This window comes from Microcaecilia unicolor, chromosome 12 (assembly GCF_901765095.1).
Source record: "Microcaecilia unicolor chromosome 12, aMicUni1.1, whole genome shotgun sequence".
Lineage (NCBI taxonomy): Eukaryota > Metazoa > Chordata > Amphibia > Gymnophiona > Siphonopidae > Microcaecilia > Microcaecilia unicolor.
Window position 1 is genome coordinate 10,113,899 of NC_044042.1, and position 17,442 is coordinate 10,131,340.

Below are 17,442 nucleotides of genomic sequence, written 5' to 3' on the forward strand. Positions count from 1 at the left end.
CTGGGGACAGCAATGGGGTAAAGTGAAGGGGCGGAGGGATGCTGCATGGCAGTTTTCTCATTAATATAATGGTATTCTCAATTGGGAGGGGGCAGGCAGGAAGTACTAGATCCAAAGTTACAAATCCAGCGACCTTGAAAGGTCTAGACCACGGGTGTCCAACCTCAGCCCTCACCCAGTGAGGTTTTCAGGATTTCCCCCAATGAATATACATGGAGGCAGTGCATTCCTATAGTTCTCGTACATATTGCTTGGGGAAATCCTGAAAACCTGACTGGGTTGTGGCCCTTGAGGACCGAGGATGGACACCCCTGGTCTACACCTTGCCAACTTTTATTGGAGAAATAATTCTATAATATTCTTTCATAATGGAAATAAGCAAAAGGGAAAATCTTTTTTTTTTTTAATGAGTCAGGAGGACACAAGTATTTCTTTTGTAACATTTATCATCTTGTCTACTGTATTGCAAGTAGAGATGGGATTTCACTCCCTGAAACACTGTAGCCCACTGAGTCACACAACTCAGAACAAAAGAGACATTTATAGAGAAAGAGGGAGGGGTGAGTGCTTAAGTCATCTCAGAAAAAGTCAGGCAAAAAAAAAAAAAAAAAGCAGAGTCCAGAGCCTATAAATTTGAGCAGCTGTTATTTAGGATGTGCTTAGGATCTGGAGTTATTCAGGAAGGGGTCTCCTCCCTGGCTTCTTGTGCAGGGAGGGGGGAAGGGCAGAGTGGGGGTTAGTGTTTTTGAAGGGACCTCACAAGACTTTTCTCTGACGTGAATTCAGAGAATGCAGAGTCAACAGGGGGCAGAGTCGTTATACACCTGAAGCAGAATTAGATATCAGTCACTCTACATGATTTTGTGTGTGTTTTGTACCCTGTCCAGAATGGTGGATGGAACAGGCAATAACTATTTTAAGATAACTACATTTGGCAGGTGGTTTTATTCCATTAGTCCAAAAGCACCTATTCCCTTGTGGATTGCGCGGTTCGGATGAAAGAAAAATACATCTCTGGTGGGAAGGTAATGCAACAATTTGGTGTTCAAAGACAGCAGACATGTAGGGGGAAGGGAAGGGTCAATGTGTAAAGTGTCAAGGAAGGGCAGGATATGAGGTCTCTGCCACTTTCTCTGAATTTGCTTCTGGTGGGAAGCTTTTTGATTTTAGAACACTGTAGGTTGGCCAAATGACCCCAGATTTGCTCTTGGTATTAGACCAGTCTTGGTCTTACTCCCCCAGCAATGGGAAGGACTAGGAGTCCTGCTTGAACGACGTGCAATGGGGGAACACCACACTGGCTCAACCTGTTTGGCAAGTCTGCATCCTTTGCGCAGTACCAGTAATATGGTTATTTCATAGGGGCATCAAAAGATTTGTTTGAGGATTCTCAAATTCTTGTTATACAACATTACCAGAGGCTGTATATGTGCAGGCCACTTCCAGTGTGAAGTCTTCAGCATAAATTGGCTTGCATGGCATATGACAGCTTTGTAAGAATAGCCAAACTGGGTCAGACCAGTGGTCCATCTCGCCCAGTATCCTGCTTCCAACAGTGGGCAATCCAGGTCACAAGTACCTGGCAGAAACCCAAAGAGTAGCAACATTCCAGAACCTCAAAGAGTAACAACATTCCATATAGAATCTCAAAGAGTAGCAACATTCCGTATAGAATCTCAAATAATACCAACATTCCATGCTACCAATCCCAGGGCAAGCAATGGCTTCCCCATGTCCATCTCAAGAACAGACTATGGGCTTTTCCTCCAGGAACTTGTCCAAATCTTTTTTTAAACCCAGATACGCAAACTGCTGCTACCACATCCTCCAGCAATGAGTTCCGGTGCTTAGCTATTCGTTGAGTGAAGAACATTTTTTCCTATTTGTTTTAAAACTATTTCCATGTAATTTCATTGAGTGTCCCCTGGTCTTTCTACTTTTTGAAAGAATGAAAAATTGATTCACTTTTACCTGTTCTACACCACTCAGGATCTTATAGACCTCAATCATATCCCTCCCCCCTCAGTCGTCTCTTTTCCAAGCTGAAGAGACATAACCTCTTTAGCCTTTCCTCATATGAGAGGAGTTCCATCCCCTTTATCATTTTGGTTACTGTTCTTTGAACCTTTTCTAATTCTGCTATATCTTTTTTGAGATACAGCATTGAATGCAGTACTCAGGGTTGCACCATCCTATATAATAAAACACACCTCCAACATTCTGAAGCTGACTGCATGGCCGAGGCATTCCTGCTCTCTGTATCCATCTCCTGAATTGACATCACGTACTTCCGGGTTCGTCACAAGCAGAAGTGACCAACCACACGAGGTTTCTCGGCTTCAGAATGTTGGAGGTGCATTCTATTAAGTAGGATTGGTCAGTTCCTTGAAGCACAGTAACGCTCAGACACCAGAGAGAGAGAGAGGGGGGGGGGGAGCTGACACCAGAGAAGGGGGGAGGTATCTCTGTCACACACACACACTCTCTCTCTCTCACAGTCAATGTCTTTCTCACTCTCACACACTGTCTCTCACACACTCTATGTCTCACACTGTATCACATTCACTCTCTATGTGTCACACAGTCACTCACACACTCTCTTGGTCTCATACACTCAGTCTCACAGAGAGTCTGTGTCTCACACACACTCTCTCTCTCGCACACACTGTATCTGTGTGAAACACACACTCTCTCTCTTTCACACTGTCTCTCACATACGCACTTGCACACACTCTCATTCTCACACACACACTCTCTCTCTCTCACAGACACACTCGCACCCAGACTCACTCTCTCTCTTTCTCACACACACACACACTCGCACATTCACTCTCTCTCTCTCTCACACACAGTCACTCTCACATACACTCTCTCAAACATACACACTCCGAGGAAAACCTTGCTAGCGCCCGTTTCATTTGTGTCAGAAATGGGCCTATTTTACTAGTAGAGCAATAAAGTTGCATTATAATATACTTGGTCTTATTTTGCATCCCTTTCTTAATAATTCCTAGCATCCTGTTGGCTTTTTTGGCCGCCACCACACATTGGGCAGAAGATTTCAGAGTATTGTCTGCAATGACACCTAGATCTTTTTCTTGGGTGTTGACTCCCAAAGTGGATCCTAGCCTGAGGTAACTATGATTCGGATTATTCTTCCCAATGTGCATCACTTTGCATTTGTCCACATTAAATTTCATCTGCCATGTGGATCCCCAGTCTGCCTTTTCCTACAGTCTTCCTGCAATTTTTCATTATCCGCATGTGTTTTGACAATGTATCTGAGAGGGGATGAGCTGCTGGCTCCACCCCACATATGAGACTATTTAAGAATAAGTACCTCAACTTCTGTCTGAGCCTTTTTTCCTGGTAGAATCTGGCAATACATTATACTTTACCTCAAGTGGTTCTTATTAACACAGGGCTTTGCAGCAGGGCAAACCATGTCAAAAACTGGAATAAAGTAGCCTGCCAGATTTTAATCAGCTCTGGTAGTACCTAGCCTGGAATGAATGAATAATACCCTGGACTAAAACTGAATTAACTGTTTCACCGCTGCTCCTGCACATGTTAAAACAGCAGAGCCCAGTCCCTAAGCTTGCCCAATCACAGAATGTCAGTTCCAGTCCATATTATATAGTAGGAAGTGAAACAGTGTCAGGACTTGTTTTATATTTTAAAATGAGTCAGTCTCTTGGGGAAATTATTTAAAAATCAAAAAGATTTCACTTTTTCCTAGGGCAGACAAATCATTCCAAAATAAGGATGATAAGCAGCATTATCACGGGATTTCTTCCCACTGGGAGCAGCTGAAGCTGCCAGAGAGCAGATCGGATCACTTAGGAAAAATGAACCTCACAGCCCAACTCTGCTCTTCCTATATATGGAAAACTGGCAGAGCCGTTCGAAGCTGTCAGTGTCCACTTAATCTGAAAACATGTGCAGTTCATCCAGGAAGGAATGAAAACAGGAAAGGGAATTCATTTTGTGATCTCACGTCATATCTGCAGAGATGCCAAGTTACCCAGTTCCAGGCCGGAGATTATGGGAGAGTCCTGGGTTTCTGTCCATCCTGTCCTGGTGCATTATGGGTGCATCAGTGGGCAGGATTAGGAACTACAAATCCCACGCTGCTTTGGATGTAAGTTCGAAACCAGGACTGGTCAAAAAGTCTCCAAACTGGAACTGGGTAACTTGGCATCTCTGCATTTGAGCCAGTGGTTCCCAAACCTTGTCCTGGAGGCAACCCAGCCAGTCAGGTTTTCAGGATTTCCACAGTGCATGCAAATCTCTCTCATGAATATCCATTGTGGATATCCTGAAAACCTGACTATCCAGGGTGCCTCCAGGACCAAGGTTGGGAACCACTGCTTTGAGCTATTGAGTGTTTGCTATCGTTGTTAAAGTTTAATTTACAATTAAGATGTAATACTTAGGGGATCTTTTACTAAAGCTTAGCCCTGCTGCAGATAACTTGAGCTAAACTTTAGTAAAAGACCCCCTTAAAGCTTTACTCACCTCTGAATTTTTGTGAATAGAATACAGTAGGCTTATAGCAACTTTAGTGGCAGCAAAATTAGTATCAAATTCATCATCAAATTACATTTTTATCAACTAAGATATTAGGGGCCCTTTTACTAAGCCGCGTAAGCGTCCATGTGGGCCCAGTGCGCATCAAATTGGAGTTACCGCCAGCTACCGTGTGGCTCTTGCGGTAATTTCATTTTTGGTATGCGTCCGATATGCATGTCTGAAAAAGAATTTTTATTTTCAGATGCGCGTATCGGACGCACGCCAAGTGGCATTGGGCGCGCATACGTCATTACCGACCGGTTACCGCGTGAAGACTTTACCACTAGGTCAATGGCTGGCGGTAAGGTCTCAGACTCAAAATGGACATGTGACAATTTTCATTTTGCCGCACGTCCATTTTCAGCAAAAATTTTAAAAGCGCATTTTTTTGCAGGTGCGCTGAAAAATGATTCTGCGTGCACCCAAAACACGCATCTACGCTACCGCAGGCCATTTTTCAGCGTGCCTTTGTAAAATGGTCCCTTAGGAAATAGAGTGACCTTGCCAGGTCACAAACAGAGAACACCACAGCTGGGCTTAGAACCAAGACCCAGAAAGACATACCCTCCAATATTCAAAACCATTTAACCGGCAAGAAACAGCACCTGGCTAGTTAAATGGTACTTAGCCGGCTCTCTCCCATTGAACATTGCCAGTTAGCGGCTAGTGGTTAGCCAGTTACATTGCTTTATATAACTAGGAAGTGAATTTTGGAAAATCAGCAAAATTTCAGCATGATCTGAAACAACCGCATTACCAGTAACAGCTCCACATTTTTGTCCTACAGCAAGCTTCTTCAATAGATACTTGGGTTTCTTGAAGACCACATATATCTGCTTTGGCTTTTTTCAGATGAGAAAGTATTTGCTTTTGCTTAATTGGGTGTTTAAGACAAGATTTTTAGCCCCCCCATAATACAGCGAAGAAAAAAAGATTGAAAAGCTCTATAAAGATAAATGGCATTACTACTTTAGGAATCCAGAATCTTGCTATTCTTTGGGGTTCTACGTGGAATGTTGCTGCTCTCTGAGATTCTGCATGGAATTTTGTCATGCTTTAGGATTCCAGAATCTTGCTGTTCTTTGGGGTTCTACATGGAATGTTGCTGCTCTCTGAGATTCTGCGTGGAATCTTGTTACTCTTTAGGATTCCAGAATCTTGCTATTCTTTGGGGTTCTACGTGGAATGTTGCTACTCTCTGAGATTCTGCGTGCAATCTTGTCACTCTTTAAGATTCCAGAATCTTGCTATTCTTTGGGGTTCTACGTGGAATGTTGCTACTCTTTGAAATTCTGCATGGAATCTTGTCACTATAGTACACCTTAGTGAAAACGAAGTTGCGTGCTCAGAACAGTATAAGAATATATAATCAAAGGTTTCCAACACATTCATGTCTGTACATCACCCACTAGATATTTGCTTAATGACTATCCAGCTCAATGGCAGGACACTAAGAGGCAAGTTGACTGCTTTGAAATATGATCGTATGGGACATTTTCATGCTATATGGAAGTCATATTGCCAATGGTGAGGCATCCTTTGAGGAACTGTTGCAATAGGGTATTATGCTTTCTCGAGAGGAGTTGAGTTGGGGGGAGGTTTGGGGAGGGCAGGGAAGATGATGTTATTTGATGACAGCTATATTGTTGTATAACTGAAGTACATGATGTTATGGTCACTATGTATTGTTTTTTAAAATTTTGAATAAAGAGAAATTTCAATCCAAAAAAAATAAAATGCAGGATAATTACACTCTCAGCAAGCAGAGAGCAAATACTCTAGGCGGCCATTTTGGTTGAGCGCCAGACCAGAAATCAGAAGTTTTGAGGTTATGAATTACTCTCTTCACTGACTCCCTGTGCCCCACAGAATAAGGAATAATTTAATCTAGCTGGTGACAGTTTGGAACACTTTTTGTCCATCAGTGTTTCCGCATTCGCTAAGCATCTGTTTCCTGTGCTATATTTAAATAAGCAAGGCCACCGGACACTTTTTTTAATTTTTTTTTTGGCTCCAGCTAAAAGCAATGAGAAGCCAGTCCAGTAGGAGGGAGCTGTCTGTAATCCCGAAACTGTCTGCTGTGCAGTACAGAAATGGATCCATCTCATATTCTCAGAGATTTTGTTTCTCTCCCACAGGGCGAGTCCTCTTCTGGTACACGGATTATGCAAACAATGCTCTTGACAGTGGGTGATTTCTGTCGCAAGGCAAAAGCAGAGCTGGGTGGCTTTCAGAAGCTGCACACACCCATCCAGAGTGTCAGAAAACGGTCAGAGGCACAAAAGCCCCTCCTCAAAATCTTCCTTAACTTCTAAATACTGATTAGAAGGCAAAATTATACCACTGGTGGGGGAGTGATTGTGGAGTGCCCATTTTATTTATGTATTTATATGTACAGTTGATATATCATAAATTGATCCTGGATAACTACTACTTATCATTTCTACAGCGCTACTAGACGTACGCAGTGCTGTACACTTGAACGTGAACAGACAGTCCCTGCTCGACAGAGCTTACAATCTAACCAGGACAGACAAACAGGACAAGTAAGGGATAAGGACAAAGAGTACCAAGATTCTGGAATCCCAAAGAGTAGCAACATTCTGTGCAGAATCCCAATGAGTATCAAGATTCCGGAATTCCAAAGACTACTACTACTACTTATCATTTCTATAGCGCTACTAGACGTACGCAGCGCTGTACACTTGAACGTGAACAGACAGTCCCTGCTCGACAGAGCTTACAATCTAACCAGGACAGACAAACAGGACAAGTAAGGGATAAGGACAAAGAGTACCAAGATTCTGGAATCCCAAAGAGTAGCAACATTCTGTGCAGAATCCCAATGAGTATCAAGATTCCGGAATTCCAAAGACTACTACTACTACTTATCATTTCTATAGCGCTACTAGACGTACGCAGCGCTGTACACTTGAACGTGAACAGACAGTCCCTGCTCGACAGAGCTTACAATCTAACCAGGACAGACAAACAGGACAAGTAAGGGATAAGGACAAAGAGTACCAAGATTCTGGAATCCCAAAGAGTAGCAACATTCTGTGCAGAATCCCAATGAGTATCAAGATTCCGGAATTCCAAAGACTACTACTACTACTTATCATTTCTGTAGCGCTACTAGACGTATGCAGCACTGTACACTTGAACGTGAACAGTCCCTGCTCGACAGAGCTTACAATGTAATTAGGACAGACAAACAGGACAAATAACAGATAAGGGAATATTGAAGTGAGGATGATAAAATAAGGGTACTGAACAAACTTGATCAGATATGTCTACTATAATGGCAAATATGTCAACACATATAACAGTATAATTACAGCAATGGTATATACTTTGCTTATAACAAATGTAAATGCCTGATTAAGCAAAACAGGAAGAAAACCTTTCAAGTCTTTTCCACTTCGACTAAGCGGTTAACACAACAGAATAAAATCCTAGTTTCTGCTGTTCTGAGCTGAGGCGTTGTGTGCCTCCACTACCAGGAGACAGGATGTGGCCTTGCAAAGTGAGAACATCAGCCCTGGTTGAGTGGTGAGTCAGGAGAGGTTGACAAGAATTCACAGTCTCTTACAGGTGGCTCACAAACCCTGCAGACTTGTGCTGTGTTGAGCTCACAGAATGAAGAAAAACTGTTATATATAGTAACATAAAAATCTATGTCTGATCTTCAAGGCCCTGAAAGGGAATGGCCCTGAGTACCTGAAGTATAAGATGATCCTCCACACACCGCCAAGGACACTAAGGTCCTCTCAAGAACTATCACTAACCACACCCTCTCCAAAAGACATTACACAATGTGATACCCGCAAGCGAGCCTTCTCCGGAGTAGCCCCCACACTGCACTCACTGACAGGCTCCGCCTAACACAAGACTATCTCTACTTCAGGAAGCAGGTGAAAGCTTAGCTCTTCAACCAGGCCTTTAATGGAAGAAGTAACTAACGTGTTAGTCTCACTCACACACACAAGGAGTGACACGGGCTGCACATACTGCAGCAGGACATGTTTATCCACTCATAAGTACATGCCATACTGGGAAAGACCAAAGGTCCATCAAGCCCAGCATCTTGTTTCCAACATTGGCCAATCCAGGTCACAAATACCTGGCAAGATCCCCAAAAAGTACAAAACATTCTATACTGCTTATCCCTAGCTGAGATAATATTTAACCATTTCTCTGACCTCATGTGCAACTTCCTTTAAATCAGTCACCTTACTTTCTAACTCCTCTTACTCGCTTACCTATCTATATGTTCCATCTTTACTTATACCCTTCACTATCGATTAAAATGTTCTATTACGTATTGTGTTGTCATTGTAAGCAATATACTATGCCATACTTTGTATTGTTGTTTGAATATTTTTACTGCTGTAATTGCCTATTGCTCATGTTCGATCTATTCTTACTGTACACCACCTTGAATGAATTTCTTCAAAAAGGTGGTAAATAAATCCTAATAAATAAATAGTAAGTGACGGCAGATAAAGACCTGAATGGTCCATACAGTCTGCCCAACAGATTTAAATCAACAAGAACATGATATTATATACTTGATCATGGTCTATCTTTGGTGTTTCTGGGACATGGACCGTAGAAGTCCGCCCGGCTCTGTCCTTATGTTCCAACTACTGGAGTTGCTGTGAAAGCCCACTCCAGCCTATCCAAATCCATCTTGTCATTTGCGGGACAAAGACCATAAAAGTCTGCCCCGCACTGTCCTCACCTTCCAAACCACTGGAATTTCTGTCAAAACTATCTCCAGCCCATTCTAAACTGGATCGCCATATGAAGGACTCAGACCGTATAAGGCAACCCAGCACTGGCGATGCAGCCAGAGTTGCCATCTAAGCACCATTTGACGTGCAAACACATATGCAACCTTTGAAGTTTTGTTTTTTGTATAATTCATTTTCTAATTAGATATCCTCTGTGTTCATCCCAAGCCTTTTTGAATTCTGTTACAGGTTTTTTTTTCACCACCTCCCTCTGGAGGTCATTCCAGGTATCCACCACCCTCTCTGTGAAAAAGAATTTTCTAAAGAGAATCCACGTGCGTGGAGAACTCAGTAGATCCCACGGGATAAATAATGAAAATAAAAGAAGTGGGAATAAAAACCAGGCTTATCCCTACCGCGCTTACGCAGTCCCGTGTTACGGAAGTTTGATTTACAACGGTCTTTTTCAAGACCTGGTTCATGTTTTTGTCTCAAGGTTTTTATTTACCATTTGAAACTTGAGATTTTTCATATCATCAAATCATGAGTTTTTTTTTTTGACTACGGTCACAAGACTCCTGATGTAGGTTGCTAGGCCGAAACACAACGTTGTGTCGAGTCATTTTTAAAGAATATATTTATGAGTTCAGTTTTAAAGAAAATTAATAAATATCGTTTGTTGGATTTTTAACATTTGGTTTGGTTCCAGTTTTTTATTCCCACTTCTTTTATTTTCAAAAAGAATTTTCTGACATTACTCCTAAGTCTACCACCCCATAACCTCAATTCATGTCCTCTAGTTTTACCACTTTCCCTTCTCTGGAAAATATTTGTTTCTATATTAATACCTTTCAAGTATTTAAACGTCTGCATCATATCTCCCCTACCCCTTCTCTCCTCTAGGGTATACATATTTATTTATTTATTTGTGGCATTTATACCCCGCTCTTTCCCGCTTGATAGCAGGTTCAGTGCGGCTTACAAAGTATGATACAAAGTATCACAGAGATAATACAAAGTATGGAACAAAGTATAACAGAGATGACATAATTACGTAGAGTAGGACATTAGTAAGAGATATGGGGAAAGGATTGGAGTATGGGTAATACTAGTGGTGTGGAATTAGGTTTGAGAGTCTTCCAGTCTCTTCTCATATGTCCTTTGGCACAAGCCTCATATCATTCTCATCACCTTCCTTTGGACCGCTTCAAATCTTCTTATATCTTTAGCAAGATATGGCCTCCAAAACTGAACACAGTACTCCAGGTGGGGCCTCACCAACGACTTGTACAGGGGCATCAACACCTCCTTTTTCTGGTAGTTATACCTCTCTCTGTGCAGCCTAGCATCCTTCTGGTTATGGTCTCCAGGGCCGCCGAGAGGGGGGGCAGGGGGGACAAAATTCCCTGGGCCTCCAAGGGGGGCATGGCGCCATAGTCCCACCCACCCACCCACCCTCGGTTCTGTCGTTGACCGTCCGCCACCGGGCCAGGCCCCCTGCATTGAAATCACAGCACCTCACCTCCGTGTGAAAGCGCAGCAGGCAGTGGCAGATCACCTCCCTTTGGGCCTCCTTCCCTCCCTGTGTCCCACCCTCATCTGACATAACTTCCGTGAGGGCGGGACACAGGGAGGGAAGGCCTGAACAGAGACAATCTGCCGCTGCCTGCTGTGCTTTCACATAGAGGTGAGGCGCTGTGATTTCAATGCAATTACATCTAGCACACATCCTTGATCCAGTTCTCTGGCCGCCCAGTCAAAGAATTCAATCAGATTCATTTGGCATGATTTACTTCTGGTAAAACCATGTTGTCTCGGATCTTGTATCCTGTTGGATTCCAGGAACTTCAGTATCCTTTCTTTCAGCATCGCTTCCATTACTTTTCCAATAACCGAAGTGAGGCTTACCAGCCAGGGGTTGTGATATTCCATGGAGGTTTAATTGACAGGAAATGGCGGGAGCATGCTTGACCCATTATCTGTCCTGAAGCCAGTAGGCGGAGCCTGCCGTCATATTGAGTCACCCAAAACAATAGGAAACGCTTATTAGAAATAAGGACTGCCTATGCGTGACTTGGCATGGACCAATTGTTTGCTTTGTTTTGAGTGCATCAAGATGGCAGCTACAGCTTTGCCAAGTGACGCCATTTCTGTTCAATGAAACCTACTTGTGGTGTTTGTTCTGTGCTAACCTTTGTTTTGCAACACCCTTCCCCCACAACCAACTTTTGCTTTGTGACACCCCTCCCCTGACCTCTCACGCCAGCCTTTTGAACAGCATCGAGAGGAAGTTGATTTATCTCACCACAGTGCTCTCCGCTTTGCATGATGGCCGGCACCACAGTAGATTTAAACATGAGAAAAAGAATTACTTGTTCTCACATTTAAACCCACGGTGGTATCAGTGGTCATGCAGAAAGGACAACACAGCGGCGAGAGCAAAACATGCTTTCACTAATACTTATGACCATCTAAACTTCCGGAAATCACTAAAAACTAATCTGTTCAAAAAGGCATACCCTAAAGATACAACCTCGGTGCCTGAACACTGCAACACAACGAAGCCAAAACCATACTGGACATAACTAAACTCTTCCGCCTCCTTGCGATCCCCCACTGTGTTTGTCACACATGAACTTTACCCTACTATGACATCACTCTGTATTTGTTCGTACCGGAACTGGCGGTACTATGTAGGCCACATTGAGTCTGCAAATAGGTGGGAAAATGTGGGATACAAATGTAACAAATAAATAAATTTATAAATAAAAGAGTTAGACAGGCTTTTGGCACTCCTGAGGTTTGGTGCTTCACCTGGCTCATGCCTTAAACCCAGTGCGTTTTTTTCTAGCAAAATGGGTGCTGGTACTCAAATGCTAGGCCACTCTTTAGGGGTGGGATGATCTCTGAGGGACCCACCCCACAATAGCCAGGCCCTCTGCAACCGGTCACAGAATCTATGACAAGCCAGAATTGGTGTGTAGAGGCTGAGCTCTTTCAATAAAACTTGGGAACCATGGGCCAATTTTAGAGGACAATGGAAAAGGTGCCAGTACCCCCAAGTACCCCCTCAAAAAAAGCCCTGCTAAAGAGTGACAAGATTCCACACAGAATGTCAAAGAGTAGCAACATTCCATGTAGAACCCCAAAGAATAGCAAGATTCTGGAATCCTAAAGAGTAGTGTGTTTTTTGTAGCAAAAAATGTGCCGGTAGTCACATGCCAGGCCACTCTCCAGGAGTGGGTAATCAGAGGGACCTACCCCACAATAGCCAGGCCCCCTGCAACCAGTCACAGAATCTATGACAAGGCAGAATTGGTGTGTAGAGCCTGAGCTCTTTCATTAAAACTTGGGGACCATGAGCCAATTTTAGCAGACAATGGAAAAGGTGCCAGTACCCCCTCAAAAAAAGCCCTGCTAAAGAGTGACAAGATTCCACACAGAATTTCAAAGAGTAGCAACATTCCATGTAGAACCCCGAAGAATAGCAAGATTCTGGAATCCTAAAGAGTGAAAAGATTCCAGAATCTCAGAGTAGCAACATTCCATGTAGAACCCCAAAGAATAGCAATATTCTGGAATCCTAAAGAGTGACAAGATTCCTCAGTGTCAGAGTAGCAACATTCCATGTAGAACCCGAAGAATAGCAAGATTCTGGAATCCTAATGAGTGACAAGATTCCAGAATCTCAGAGTAGCAACATTCCATGTAGAACCCCGAAGACTAGCAAGATTCAGGAATCCTAAAGAGCAGTGTGTTTTTTCTAGCGAAAAAGGTGCTGGTACTCAAATGCCAGACCACCCTTCAGGGATGATGGGGTGATCACTGAGGGACCCACCCCACAATAGCCAGGCCCTCTGCAACCAGTCACAGAATCTATGACAAGGCAGAATTGGTGTGTAGAGCCTGAGCTCTCTCATTAAAACTTGGGGTCCATGGGTCAATTTTAGCAGACAATGGAAAAGGTGCCGGTACTCAGTACCCCCTCAAAAAAAAGCCCTGCTTAAACCCACCCTGGTTCTGGTGCTGTTTAACATTCAGAACACATCCACGGGGTAAATCCAGGACTGAACTGACAAGTCTACGAAAAACTAACCAGTTGGCAGTCTTCGCTTGTACTATGCTTTCTTATCCTGTACCACTGTTATGAAATAAAGAAATGTTTTTCTCTCTGAGTTAAGGTATAAAGTGCCACCCTCTGTATTCTGCTCAAGCTATGAGAAGACACGGTTCTCTTGCAGTCCCCAGAACCCCCTTTGTTTAGGATAAAAGAAGTTCGAAAGTTCTCTCAGGTCTAGCCTTCTAAATTTCCTGCAGATTTCCAGGAAAAGGGCAGGTCAGAGGAAGAAGATAAGATAAAGCTGGGAGAAGAGGGAATATTTCTGTAGCAAATGTAAAAAAAAAAAAAAAAAAAGTCCAAAAGCTTTTTCTTTTAACCATTTCATTTCTCACCAAATGCACAGAACGTGCTAGGTGAATGTTAGAACTCGCTGTGCTGGGAAATACAACAGTCGGGCATCAGCCTGTCAAAGTCTGGAAGTTAGAGCTGAAGGAACTGAAACTAGAGCAATGCAAAGAAAGCTCCGGATGTTCTTAGCTTGCGATATGCAACTCAGTGTGAAAAGGCATAAATGCAGCTCTCCAGGCTGTTGGAAATCCACTGCTAACTCTCATAGCCCTTTGGAGACACGTCAGCAGCTTGGTTTTGTGCTTTTTTCACAGTCTCTGATCTAGAAAGACTATTAGGGCCAGATGTGTAAAAAAAAGTTTTCCACACAGGCAGAAGAGGTGACTTTCCTTTCTGAACATGCTATCAGAACCCTCATCCACACTCTCATCGCCTCTCGCTTAGACTACTGCAACTTGCTTCTCACAGGTCTTCCGCTCAGCCATCTCTCTCCTCTTCAATCTGTTCAAAACTCTGCCGCACGACTAATATTTCGCCAAAGTTGTTATGCCCATATCAGCCCTCTCCTGAAATCGCTTCACTGGCTCCTTATCCGTTTCCGTATACAATTCAAGCTCCTCTTCTTGACCTATAAGTGCACTCACTCTGCAGCCCCTCACTACCTCTCCACCCTCCTATCTCTCCCTACACTCCTTCCCTAGAACTCCGTTCGTTAGGCAAATCTCTCCTAGTTGCACCCTTCTCCTCCATCGCTAACTCCAGACTCCGCTGCTTCTATCTCGCCGCACCTTATGCCTGGAATAGGCTTCCTGAGCCATTACGTCTAGCTCCATCCCTGGCTGCCTTCAAATCCGGGCTAAAGGCATACCTGTTTGATGCTGCTTTCGACTCCCGACTTGTCACTTTTATCTTATCCTTGTGTCCTTCTGTCTGTCCTTCCCTTATCCTTATTGATCCTGTCTGTTTGTCCTGATTTAGATTGTAAGCTCTTTTGAGCAGGGACTGTCTTTCTTCATGTTCAATTGTAAAGCGCTGCGTATGACTGGTAGCGCTATAGAAGTGATTTATAGTAGTACAGGGAGACTTGGATACTTTGCAAGGTCATACGCAAATAACTATCTGAAGATGGTGGTTCCATGAGAATTCCAAATGGGTGGAGCACATCCAGGGCCGGTCCTAGGGTCTCTGGCGCCCCCCTGCAGACTATGAGTTGGCGCCCACGTGCCCCCCTCCGGCACCCGCACGCCCCCGCCCCTCCCCAGCATCTCCTTTCTCTCTTCTCCCACCCTGCCCCTGTCCAGCGATTCTCCTTCGCCCCCATCCCCCGCCGCCCTTGGTGCTTTAAATCTTTAATTTACCTCCGTTCCAGCAGCCGCGTCATTTGACAGCCCTGCCCCGTCTCTAGCCTTCCCTCCCTTCGTGACTTCGTTCTGCAGTCCCGCCCTCGAGGAAATGACGTCAGAAGGCGGGACTGCGGAACGAACTCACGAAGGGAGGGAAGGCTAGAGATGGGGCAGGGCTTTCAAATGATGCGGCTGCTGGAACGGAGGTAAATTAAAGATTTAAAGCACCAAGGGCGACGGGGGATGGGGGCGAAGGAGAATCGCTGGACAGGGGCAGGGTGGGAGAAGAGAGAAAAGGAGATGCTGGGGAGATGCTTACCGGGTTTGACCGGTCCTAAGCACATCTGAAGAAAGAACCTATGTGATTTGCAAAACTGTTGGTCACCATGATCTTTGACTCAGCTCAGTTCTTGAATGTAGAGGGACTCATTAGATGGTTGAGTACAGTCTATCTGTGACTGTGTGCATTTTTGTTTCCTGCCACCCCTTCTTTCTATTTTTAAATAGCTAGATCAAGCTGAACCAAACTCGGTGGGAAAGCAAGCCCTTGAAGGGACATCTGACCTTTGTGCCTTTCAAAGCTTCTGAGTGATTTCGGAGAGCGTGCACAGAAGCAGACGCGGAGGCTTGTTTTCAAAGCATACAGACTTGTAAGTCTATGTGCTTTGAAAATGAGCACCAAAGTCTGCAATTTTCCTATGAGAACTGCATGGGGGGGAGGGGCATACAATTCATCATAGCTTGAGAACCACTAGACTAATTCTAAGAAACTTCATATCTAGATGAAGGCATAAATTACTCTTGTTGGATGGAATGAAACTGTAGTCGAACCTAGATTATCAGTTTTTACCTCTACTGGTGAAATACTATATACAAATGCAACCAAGGCTATCTAGAATGTTATACTTTCTGTTGATAACACTGGTCCTCACACAGTGAATCTACTTGTGATCACACCAATCTGTCATAAGAACATAAATGTCTCCATACTGGGACAGGCTAAAAGTCCATCAAGCCCAGTATCCTGTTTCCAACAGTGGCCAATCCAGGTTACAAGTACCTAGCAGAAACTCAAAGAGTAGCAACATTCCATGTAGAACCCCAAAGAGTAGCAAGATTCTAGAATTCTAAAGAATAGCAAGATTCCATGCAGAATTTCAAGTGTAGCAACATTCCATGTAGAACCCCAAAGAGTAGCAAGATTCCATTCAGAATCCCAAGTACATAAGTATGTAAGTGTTGCCATACTGGGACAGAGCAAAGGTCCATCAAGCCCAGCATCCTGTTTCCAACAGTGGTCAATCCAGGTTACAAGTACCTGGCAATATTCCAAAACAGTAAAATAGAATTTATGCTGCTTATACTAGAAAAAAGCAGTGGATTTTCCCCAAGTCCATCTTAATAATGCTACTAATTGGGTTTCTGCCAGATACTTGTGACCTGAATTGGCCCCTGTTGGAAGCAGGATACTGGGCTAGATGAACCATTGGTCTGACTCAGTATGGCTATTCTTGAGTTCTTATGGACTTTTTAAACCCTGCTAAGCTAACTGTTTTTACTACATTCTCTGGCAATTAATTTCAGCGTTTAATTACACATTGAGTGAAGAAATATTTTCTCCGATTTGTTTTACATTTACTAACTTGATTGCATGCCTCCTAGTCCTAGTATTTTTGGAAAGAGTAAACTAGTGATTCATGTCCACCAATTCCATTCCACTCATTATTTTATAGACCGTTATCATATCTCCCCTCAGCTGTCTCTTCTCCAAGCTGAAGAGCCTTTCCTTTCCTTATAGGGAAGTCGTCCCATTCCCTTTATAATTTTCATTACCCTTCTCTGTACCTTTTCTAATTCCACTATATCTTTTTTGAGATGTGGTGTCTAGAATTGCACACAGTATTCAAGGTACGGTCGCACCATGGAGCGACACAAAGACATTATAACATCCTCTTTTTTGTTTTCCATTCCTTTCCTAATAATTCCTTACATTCTATTTGCTTTCTTAGCCATCACTGAACTCTGAGCAGAGGTTTCAAAGTATCATCATCAGTGATGACACCTAGATCCCTTTTCCTGGTCGATGACTCCTAATGTGGAACTGGAAAGGAACAAGAATGATTCCCTTCTTGGGTCAGCTCTTTGGAAGTTGGAATCTAGAACACTGGTGTTCATGTAGTTCTGGTGGACGACCACCTGTCGTGGAGCATCTGCCTTCTGAAGATGCAGAAGTTGATGCTCTTCCATAGACTTGAAGAACTTTTGCTGAAAATCACACATGAAAGAAGTTGGTACCAAACATGTGGTGTGTCATTGGGAGCCAGGAAAGTCTCGATTTGACCAATCAGATTCACACAGTCAGACTTGCCCTGCCCATTCCCCA